The following is an 11,581-nucleotide window of genomic DNA, read 5'->3' as shown; positions in this document are numbered from 1 at the left end:
CTCTCACCTAGTCCCACTGGCCCGCACTCAGCCCATAACCTTCCATTCCATTCCTGTCCATATACCTGTGCAATTTATTTTAAAATGACAAAATAGAACCTGCCTCTACCACTTCTACTGGAAGCTCGTTCCATACAGCTACCACTCTCTGAGTAAAGACGTCCCCCCTTGTGTTACCCCTAAACTTTTGCCCCTTAACTCTCAACTCGTCTTCTTGTTTGAATCTCCCCTACTCTCAATGGGGAAAGCCTATCCACGTCAACTCTATCTAAAACCCTCATAATTTTAAGCACCTCTATCAAGTCCCCCCTCAACCTTCTATGCTCCAAAGAATAAAGACTTAACTTGTTCAACCTTTCTCTGTAACTTGGGTGCTGAAACCCAGGTAACATTCTAGTAAATCTCCTTTGTACTCTCTCTATTTTGTTGACATCTTTCCTATAATTCGGTGACCAGAACTATACACAATACTCCAAATTTGGCCTCACCAATGCCTTGTACAATTTTAAGATTACATCCCAACTCCTTTACTCAATGCTCTGATTTATAAAGGTCAACATATCAAAAGCTTTCTTCACCACTCTATCCACATGAGATTCCACCTTCAGGGAACTATGCACCATTATTCCTAGATCACTCTGTTCTACGGCCTTCCTCAATGCCCTATCAATTACCATGTATGTCCTAAAAAAATATGGAACGCTTCACAACGTGCGTTCCAACGTGTCCCGACGTGTACACGAAGGGCTGGACAGGGGCAGAGAGTGGGAGGGCAATCCTGTAGTTAAAGTGATGTGCTGGTTTTCCGTCATGCAAAAGGCACAGGAAAGACAAGGGGAGAATCAAGCAGTAGATCATTTGTGAGCTTTTGATAGTGTCACTCCACAAGCTTACTACAACCTGACTGCTCTCAAAACAAAGTTGTTCCGGAATTGCGTCCTGGGGAAACGGCAGCCGCTCAGCGGAATAACTCATGCATCGTACCGTTTGGCCGGCGGTTGCGAGAGGGGACATGGCCCAAACGCACAAGTTGAAACACTCTGTGGTGTCCGAGTGAGTGTCCTAGATTGAAGTTGAAGAAACAGATTTTATACCGGGTCAAGTCGCATCCAGTCAGGCCTCGGCGTTCCCAGTTGGTTCTGTCTGAGAAATATCGGAGGATTGCATTGAAGGCACTTCATGAAGATTCCGGCCATTTTGGGGTTGACAAGGCATCGATTGCTCAGACATCGTTTCTAATGACCCCGAATGAAGCCGGAGGTCGAAGAGTACTGCATATCGTGTATTCAATTTATACGTAAGAAGACGCTGCCTGCGTGGGCAGCTCCGTTATTCCATTTACAGAGTGGGGAACCACTTGACCTGGTGTGTATGGATTTCCTATCAACAGAGCCTGATGCCAGCAACATGGCGTAAGTCCTGTTTTTCTTGATCACCACAGATATGTGCAAGCCTTTCCCGCCAAGGATCAGAGGACGTCCAAGGTGGCTGAAGTGTTATGGGTTGGGCATTCAGTTTATTATGGACTCCCCAGGCGGGCACATAGCGATCAGGAACGGAATTTCTAGAGTAGGCTCAGACATGTGTTACTTGGAGTCGAGAAATCGAGGATTATGCCTTATCAACAGCAGGGTGATCCCCGGCCCGAGAGATTCAGTCGGACCTTACTAGATATGCTCAGAACCCTGGAGATCACTAAAAAGAACAAGCTGGATCAACACTTTGGATATCTGGTCAACTACTAGAACTGTACACAGAATAAAGCCAACGGGTACTCCCGAAACGAGGTTGCCCATTGACCTCTGGTTTGGGACTGGCGGGGAAGATCTACAACAGACTTATCTGAAGTTTATGGCTGATATGAGAAGGGAACTGCAAAGGGCTTCTGAATTAGCTGAGGTCTATACTACGAAGCAGAATCAAGCAAATAAGAGCGGGTATAATCACAAGGTTAGGTTCTCCCAACTAATGCCTGGGAAGCATAGTTCCTAAAGAATTTGGGAAGCATACCTGGGAAGCATAAGTTGGCTGACTGCTGGGCGGCTATGCCCCATGTAGTGGAGAGTTACATACCAAACGAATGAGTTTTCCGGGTGAAATCAGAGGATGGGAATGTGCCTGCCAAGATTCTCCATCAGACACACCTTCTACCTCTAAAACAAGAGGTACATGTTGACCCAGAGCCAGAGCCAAGGATTAGAACAGACCTTCCCTCTGAATGTGATACGGCCTCAGAGGATGATGAAGTGGTGGTGTGGTATATGCTGCCCTTGGCAAACTCCCCAATAATTGATGCAGACCGGTGAAATGGGGGAACCAACAGTGGACAGGTGGATTTGCGGTTAGAAAATGACGAGGCTGGACTCTAAAGTAACTGGGCATGAAGGCATGCTCAGTCAAGTGACAAGGAACCTGAGCTGTCGGAAGGCACGAGTATCGGATGGCGGTCGGGATGGGGGGGGGGGGGTAACCACCCACCTGGACAGAAAAGACCCCAAGGACTGTCTAAAGCTGGAAATGTAGATGATGAGGTAAGGAAGTCCAAGACAGTCAGCAGAGCCCCAGACAGATTGGCCTATGTCGCACTTGGGGAACAGAGTGTGGCAGCTAACCCTTTGGTGAGCTATGGCACTATCACTTATGCCTGGGTTGCAGTTTGTACTTTGTAATAAGTGACAAATTATTTCAATGTCACGAGGACATGACTAATTTTGCTGGCGGGAGAGTGGAACACCCTGGGAAAGGTTTCACTGCTAACGTAATGGTCTTACTGTAGAAGCAGTGTTTCTGTTATAGTAGAGATAATGGCTGCTTTGGGATGCGTCTTTTGTTAGACGGGATATGAAGAGAGAAGACCCTGTACAGAACCGGTCGTAAGATACGTCCCAGTGAGGGACCGTGATTAGATAGAGCCAGGCGCCAATCTCGACTGAGGATCGGTGAATATGAATTTTGGGAAGGTTGAGCTCCAGCTTGTGCGCATTTGACTGTTTAATTATAATGGGCTCCTTTAGGGTTTTTTTCTTTACTAGTTAAGATTCATAAATATAATTCCTTTAATCGTATGCAGTTTGCTATCATTTCAGGGCACTGAGTTGTAAACGAGTAGAAAATTACACAGCACCCACACAAATCGGTGTTTGCCGTGGGAAAGCCGTCTCAGTCTCACGGGCTTGGCGGGACTGGAGGGTGTCCTCACTAGACTTACGCAGCTAAGGAAATCAGCGGGGTTTCAGAAAGATGACACAACCATGGCTAACAAGAGACGTCAAAACCAACATTAATGTCAGAACTAACATTAATCCCAAAGAAAAGGCATATAATACAGCAATATTAGTGGGAATTTAAGGATTGGGAAGCTTTTAAAAACTAACAGAAGGCAACTATAAAGTCATTAAGAGTGTAAACATGGAATAAAAAAGTATTCTAGCCAATAATATTAAAGCAGGTACCAAAGGTTTCTTCAAATACATAAAGTGTAAAAGAGATGTGAGAGTGATATCGGACCGTTGGAAAACGATACTGGAGAGATAGTAATGGTGGACAAACTGAATAAATATTTTCGTCGCTCTTCACTGTGGAAAACACCAGAAATATGGTGGATGTTCCAGGTGTCAGGGGTCATGAAGTGCATGAAATTACCATAAATAGAGAGGAGCTTCTTGAGAAACTGAAAGGTCTGAAGGGACAAAAAACCATCTGGACCAGATGGTCTACACCCCGGGGTTTTGAAACAGGTGTCTGAGGAGATTGTGGGGCCATTATTAATGGTCCTTCAAGTTTCACTAGATTCTGGAATGGTTCAGGAAGACTTCAAAATGCCAATGACATTCCACTCTTGAAGAAGGGAGTGAGGCAGAAGAAAGCAAACTATAGTCTGACCTTAGTGGTCGATTATTAAGTCTGAAGCATCAGGGTGCTTGTAGGACATGATAAAATAGGCCACAGTCAGCATGGTTTTATAGAAACATATAAACATAGAAAACCTACAGCACAATACAGGCTCTTTGGCCCACAATGCTGGGCCGAACATGTCCTTACTTTAGAAATTATCTGGGGTTACCCGTAGCCCTCTATTTTTCTAAGCTCCATGTACCTATCCAGGAGTCTCTTAAAAGACCCTATCGTATCCACCTCCACCACTGTCGCCAGCAGTCCATTCCACGCCCTCACCACTGTGCATAAAAAACTTACCACTGACATCTCCTCTGTACCTTGTTACGTATCCGTGGGGTCTTGTACCTGTCACGTGACCATGATGTAATTGAGGCTATGCTGGACATGAGGTAATGGTCTTGTGATGGTGGAGTGACGTCATTTTCCCGCCAGTGAGAGGTTATGTGATAGTTTTTTCAACAGGGTATAAAAGAAGAACCCCGCCATGTGAAGCGGGGCAGTCGTGGTTGAATTCGGTAGTGACCGCATGTTGCTGCGTATTTGATGTTATGACGCAGTTTTATTTTAAAGTGGAGTTTTACTTTCTGTCTTAAGTCTCAAAGGTTATTGCCGACAGTTTTGCTAGAATACTGCCAGTTAAAATCCAGTCGGAGAGTGAAGATTCGTCGAAGTTCGGGAAGCTGAAAGATCGAGGAAAGTTGATGTCGGCTGTGAAGCAGGTTCGACCTTTATTTAATCTTCGCACGAGGAATTAGTAACCTGTGTCCGTGTTAACTCCTGCTTTGCCAAAAGAGCAGAAAGATTTGGATGCAGAGTTTCGCCAAGGAAAGGTCAGTGCCTTTAAGCCGTTTTATTTCCTTCAATCGTAAATCCCTCGGCAAAGTATGCTTCAGCTGGGATCAGCAGTAACGCCACGGAAGAGAATTTATTATCCCATGGAAAGCCTCTCCTAAGTGACTGTGTAAACATTTGGACTTTCGCATTACGACTTCTAAGAACAGTTTTTGCATTATCGCTTTAAGAACTGTTTTCACATTATCGCTTTAAGAACTGTTCAAGCTGCCGCATAGCAGCCGACTTCCGGTTAAGTTAGTTGTTTGTTTACTTTGGGGTTTTTTTTTAGCAGTGTTTAATAAATGTTTTATTTCTTATTAAAAAACTGTCTCAATTATATATTAATTGTTGCTGGGGTTGCCATAACAACCTACTTCCAAGCGCCTTAAAACTGTGCTCTCTCGTGTTAGCCATTAAGGGGAAATCTTGCCAGACTAATCAGTTGGAATTCATTGAATAAATAACAAGCTGGATAGACACAGGAGAATTGTTTGAAATTTTGTACTTGGATTTTTAGAAGGCCTTTGACAAAGTGTCACACATGAGGCTGCTTAACAAGCTACGAGCCCTTGGGATTAGAATAAAAAGTCTAGCATCTGGCATTTGATAGATGTATACACATTTATGAGGTGTATAGCTACGGTAGATGGCAACAGGCTTTTGCCAGTGAGGTTGGAGAAGTCCACAAATAGAGGTCAAGGGTTAAGAGTGAAAGGTGAAATGTTTAAGGGCGCAAATCTTCATTCAGAGGTTCCTAAGAATGTTCATTGTATTGCTAACGCCAGTGAGGGATTCGACTTCTATTATAACATTGTAAAGAAAGTTGGCAAGCCTATGGAGGGCTATGGTCCGGGTACAGATCGATGTAGTAGGCACATTAGTGGCTGGGTACGGACCAGATGGGCTGAACACCTGATTCTGTGTTGTAGTCCACAATGACTCCATGGCTCTATAACTCCAAGAAGGGTAGAGTTGACTTATTAGATCCTGCTCCACGGGAAATATCCCATCTTATCTTATCAATTAGAAATCGAAGTGAAAGAACCGAAGGTTTGTACCGTTCAATAACGGAAACAGAATTAAGTTTATTAATTTGTTTCTCTGCAAAGTTACATTATTTGTGTCTTTGCAACTTTAGATTGGATGTGGATAAGCATCCTCAGTGGCGCAATCAGCGACCGTTCATCTATTAAACAAAATAACTTATCTTAAATGTTATTTAAAACTGTAACATTTTTAAAATTCAACTTCCAACATCTTTAACAGTTGCAAATATTAAAAATTACCATTTCCTCAGAAGTGCGTTTATTATTGACTGCACAAACGCTGTATAAATGTTAAAGTTCAATTTCGGTAGCCTCGTGTAATCCAAACAACGAAAAGAAACGCAATACTCTTTCATGACACATTAGGAAATCAAGGAATGCGTCATTGCTTTGTAGGTGAAAGAATGCGTTTTATCACTTAACCCTGATCTCTGATACTTCTGTAACGCTAATTATCTCTCCCTCCACAGTGGCTGTCCGTGTTGCTTTTCTATTTTTTTTTTCAGCATTATGATGGGACGGCCTCAGGGCGGCAATTACTGAACAGAGTTGTAAATTGCATCTTGGTTTGTGGGTGTTGCTGTCCCCACCGCAAGGAATAAAGGTTCAAATGTTTAATTTAATATCTGAAAAATGCATACAATATATATCCTGAAATGCCTTTTCTTTTTCGCAGAACATCCACGTAAACAGAGAAGTGTCTCAAAGAATGAACGACAGTTAAACGTGAGAGCCCCGAAGTAACCCCACCCCCCCAGCTCCTCCTCCCGCGCGTAAGTAGCGGCGAGCAACAATCCCCACTCCCCCCACCGACAAAATAAAAAGCACACCCGCAAAGACACAGACCTTGCAGTTCCCCTAACGAACATCGCAATTCATCCCGCATTCGGCAACCCACAGGTTCTGTCTCGCTCTAATAATGGAGAGTGAGGTATTCCCCCATTTTCGCAACGAGCGGGAGACATAACAGCAACACGCTGATTTACAATGTTAAGAAGTCCGTTTCATCGCTTTTTTACGAGCTCTGTACCCGAAGATCGCGAAGATCTCGGGATTTCGCGCCCACAGCGGAAGGGTTTCCGGCCTCCCCGACGACACACGATCTCCTGCCGTGATACCGACCCTCGATCTGCCCGTCTCCAGAGCCCCGAGATCTTAGGCTTCCAAACACTAGGCCGCCTCTCAGGCCTAACCTATGGCGTGCCGAAAATCTGCTGGTCCTGATACCCCGAGAACTGGTCCCATTCCCGCAAAGAACCGAAATCAGCGTGTAACTCAAGGACAGGGTCTCCAGATCTGGCCGATCAGTTGTGGACAGTTCCGCGGCAGCGGAAGAAATAAAGAGGCGTTCATCTTCTTTGCCTCTTCTTCCATTTCCCACTCTGGGACCCTTCTGACCTCCTCTTCTCCTCAACTGCCTTCTCACATCCCCCGATGCCCCTACTCCTCCCTTTTCTCACAAGATCCACTCTCATGTCCTATTAGATTTATTCCTCTCTAGCTCTTTACATTTTCACCTATAGCCTCGTAACTTCCTCCAAGAGGACCACGCCCATGTAGTGGGCTGGAGGCTTCCGTACCTGAATTACCCTGGGAACATTGCTGGTTGGTAAAGGGCTTTTACTTTGGCTCTTGGAAAGGTCACCGTGCCAAACAGGTTAAAGGACAGAGGCCAGACTAAGAGTAATGTACCAGACCTCTATATTTGCAGTTTCAGCTCAGGGCTAACAATCCTGACTGGTCAAACAAAATCATTACGAAAACAGCAATGAAGAATTCTTCGCCGCCTGTGTGCTACATTATCCCAAAGTATACACCCGGGCCCCCGACAGGCGGAGGAAACACGGAAAACCAAAGACCATTTAGTGCCGTACCAAGAACAGAGATGGAAGACCTTCATTGCTACCCTAAACGCCAACAGCGCAACGCGCAGTACGAAAGCAAGTAGCTTTGCCCCACCGACCTGGCTTCACCTATCGCATTTTAGGTTGTACCCCTCGCCCCTCTCCCCACACCTTCTTAATCTGGATTATTGCCCCTTTCTGTCAAATCCCGATGAAGGATCTCGGACAGAAATGCCGACTGCTGATTCACTTGCATAAATGCCTGACCAGCTGAATTCCTACAGCATTTTGTGTGTTGCTTCCCCGGTGTCTAACTTGCGTTCAGTGAAACGGTGGGAAGCAGGTGACGGGATCCTGCAGGCTGTGGAATTTTCGCCTGCTGTATTTAACTGAATAAGCACCTGGTTGTGTCCCTTTCCCACTGATTGACTAAAAAATTCTTATGCCAGGTTTCCACCCAGGGACCTCCCACGATTGAGGTGAACGTCAAAACCACAGAGACGCGGCCCGTTTATTAGTATGTACTGTATCAATAGATCCGCCCAAACCTCTGTAAAAGGTGTATTGACAAATAATTGTTCAGCTCAGCAGCAGAGAGCCACAGCGGAATTCTTTTTGAAAATTATTCACGTTAAAGTTAAAGCCAGGTGGCATTTTCGTTTGCAACAGCCTTAACGACAACCTCGCCGCAATGGAATATCGCCGTTTGAACTGTACCACAGCATTCACATTCTGCGTGTGGACCTGTGAGTTCATTCGTGTGTGTAGGAGGCGGAGTTTTCTATCTGGAAGGTAAAGAAAGAGAAACAGTAAATGAACAATAACTGCGTGTAATGAGTAAACGTCGTGAAAGAAACGGAGAGAGTATTGAAAATAGGCGGTACTGGAGACTCAGACACAGTGAGAAGACAGTGGTGTTAATACTATTGAGCAGGTACTGTCCTTCCTCCAGCCGGAGGTGGGCACTGAGAGAGATATAGAAATGTACAAAACAGAAGCAGGTGCTTCGGCCCATCTCGTCTGTACCGAATCATTTAAAATTTACTACAAGCATCAAGCTTTACCCGAACCATAGTGCTCAATACCCCAACCATTCATGTACCTATCCAAACTTCTTTTGGATAAAATTGAGTTTGCATGCACCAGTTACGCAGGCAGCTTGTTCTGCGCCTTCCCGACCATTTGAGTAATGACTTTTCTCCTCACTTTCCCTTTAAACTCTTCATCTGTCAGTTTTAACCAATGAAATCTAGCTGTAACCCCACCCAATCTCAGTGGGAAAATAACACCTGGATTTATCATATTTGTAGCCGCATAATTTTGTATACCTCTATCAAACCTCCTGTTAATCTTCTACGTCCCAAGGAACAATATCATAATGTATTCAATCTCTCTCTATAACTCAGGTCCACCAGATCCAGCAACATTCTTGTAAATTTTATCTGCACACTTCGAATTTTATTTACATCTCTGCTATAGGCAGGTGACCAAAGCCGCTCAGAATACTCCAAGTGAGTCCTTAACGTCTTATACAACTACAACATAACACCTATCTCCTATTCCCAATACTTGGATTTATGAAGGCCAATGTGCCAAAGCATTTTTTTGCGACCTTCATCTATATCACAACTTATATTGAATTATAAACCTGTATTCACAGTTCTATCGCACTCCGTAATGTCCTGCCTTTCATTGTGTAAGCCCCCCTCTTGATGGCCCTACCGAAGTGCAACACCTCGCATTTCTCTGCAATAAATTACATCTACCATTTCCCCAGCTGGTCCAGATCCTGCTTAAAGCTCTGATAGTTTTCTTCATGTTCACTACACCCACAATCTTGGTTTTATTCTGTGTTGACCCAATTACCCACATTCTTATTCAAACTATTGATCTAGATGACAAACAACAACGGACCCAACAGCGATACCTGCTGCACTCTACTACTCACAAGCTTCGAATCAGAGGGGTGGCTGTCTGGCTTCTCCCACAAATCCAATGTCTAATCTAATTTCGAACTCATCTTGAATGCCGAGCGTGTGAATCTTCTTGATGCCCTCCTTTGCGTGTCCTTGTCAACTGCCTTGCTGAAGTATATGCAACCAACATCCACCGCCTTGGCTACATCAACTTTCCTGGCAACTTCCTCGAAAAACACTTTAAGATTGTTAAAAAGAAAAAGGAAGCTATGCTGACTATCCCTAATCAGTCCATGTTTATATAAATATTCAAATAACCGGCCTGTTAGAATACCTTCCAATATCTTTCCACTACCCTGATGTCAGGTTCACCAGCGTATAGTTTCCTGGTTTATTTTAGAGTCTTTCTTAAACAGCCGAAAAAAAAGCTATCCACCACTCCAGTGGTACCTCACCTGCCGCTAAGGACGATTTTAATATCTCTGCTTATGCCTTTGAGAAAGGAACAGAATATTGAGAAGATTAAAGGCTTGTAGTGAGTGAATGAAAAAGGGAGATAATCCAGCTCCCTGGCCAATTGCACGCGTGTACATTTCTCTTCCGTGCAAGCGATTCGGACTATGACTTCTCATCTTGTTTTTTCCAGTCCTGATGAAGGTTCTCGTCCCGAATCGTTGCATGTTTACTCTTTTCCGCAGATGCTGCCTGGCCTGCTGTGCCAGAATTGAGAGGATCTGAACATCTGTGATGTCTGCGATGGGGAGTATACTGTGGAAGAGATGCTCTGTCAGAAGGAAGGTGTTGAGGTTTTATTGCACTGTTAGAGGGACTGTCCTGAGACATCACAGAGACGTTCCTTCTGGGTAGTGAGACTGTTCCCGGAAAGCATTGAGTACTGAAGCCTTACTTTGTGTTTCCCTCTGTTCACCTCACCACCGCGGAGAGAAAAGAAATCAGGAACCTGAGTCCTCACATGTTTTCCTTGTGTGTTTTGTTTGACATTGAGTACAGTGACCATAGTTTACGTTTCAATAAATCGCTGAAGGAATATAATGATACTTGGGATCTGTGAGCTGCAGTCTCCAGGCCGCGAGATTCTCCTTCTTCAAACCTGAATGTTTCTCATTACAACTAGCAGAGATCCACAACTACATACACGCAAATGGCTGACAAACTCATATGACGCCTTTGCTCTTCCCCGTACCCCTGCCAAACTCCGTGCTGAGCCTCCGTTCCCTGGAGCGGGAAAAGTGTTGGGGAACGTCTCCTCTCCGTCCAACCCTGCATCCTTCTCCACTGCCTCCCCTCCGGCAGTGCGGTCTGAAAGCGGCCGCCATTGCCAAGCGGCTCTTCCGGGCCAACGGGCGGTAATGGCCCTGTCAATGAGATAGGCTGCCGTTCTCCGGGAGGAAGAAGTCAGTCCGTAGCGGCAGCCCTAAGCTGACAGCTTAATGTCGAAGGATGGTGGGGGGAGGGGGAGAGGGGAGGGGGGAGGGAGGGGAAGAAGGGAGAGAGGGAGAGAGAGAGAGAGAGAGAGAGAGAGAGAGAGAGAGAGAGAGAGAGAGAGAGAGATATTTCATGTAGCCCATCATTTCAATTTTTCTTCGTCTTCTACTTATTCTTCTTATCTTCATTTTGTTTCTGTAACTGTCGGAGCTTGTGACATGCAATCTGTAGTTCGATCTTGTGTGCTACAGCTCTGATGTCTCAGAAAGAAACTCCAGGAAAGAAATGTAAACCAAGGTACCGCGAGGAGAAGCTCGGAGACGAGACGAATGGCCATAATTGACGACATTTAGAAACATGGAAACGTAGCACGATACAGGCCCTTCGGCCCACAATGCTGTGCGAACATGTACTAACCCTGGAACTACCTAGGCTTACTCATAGCCCTCTATTTTTCTAAGCTCCATGTACCTATCCAGGAATCGCTAAAAGACCCGATCGTTTCTCGCCGATTAAAACATCGAGGTAGATTAAAATATCAAGGCAAATGCGAAGCAAAGCGAGGAGTTCTCGGAGAGGCTGGTTCCATTGGCTTCCC

This window comes from Hemitrygon akajei, chromosome 11 (assembly GCF_048418815.1).
Source record: "Hemitrygon akajei chromosome 11, sHemAka1.3, whole genome shotgun sequence".
Classification (NCBI taxonomy): Eukaryota; Metazoa; Chordata; class Chondrichthyes; order Myliobatiformes; family Dasyatidae; genus Hemitrygon; species Hemitrygon akajei.
The sequence above is the reverse complement of the archived record's forward strand: the minus strand, read 5'-3'. Positions refer to the sequence as shown.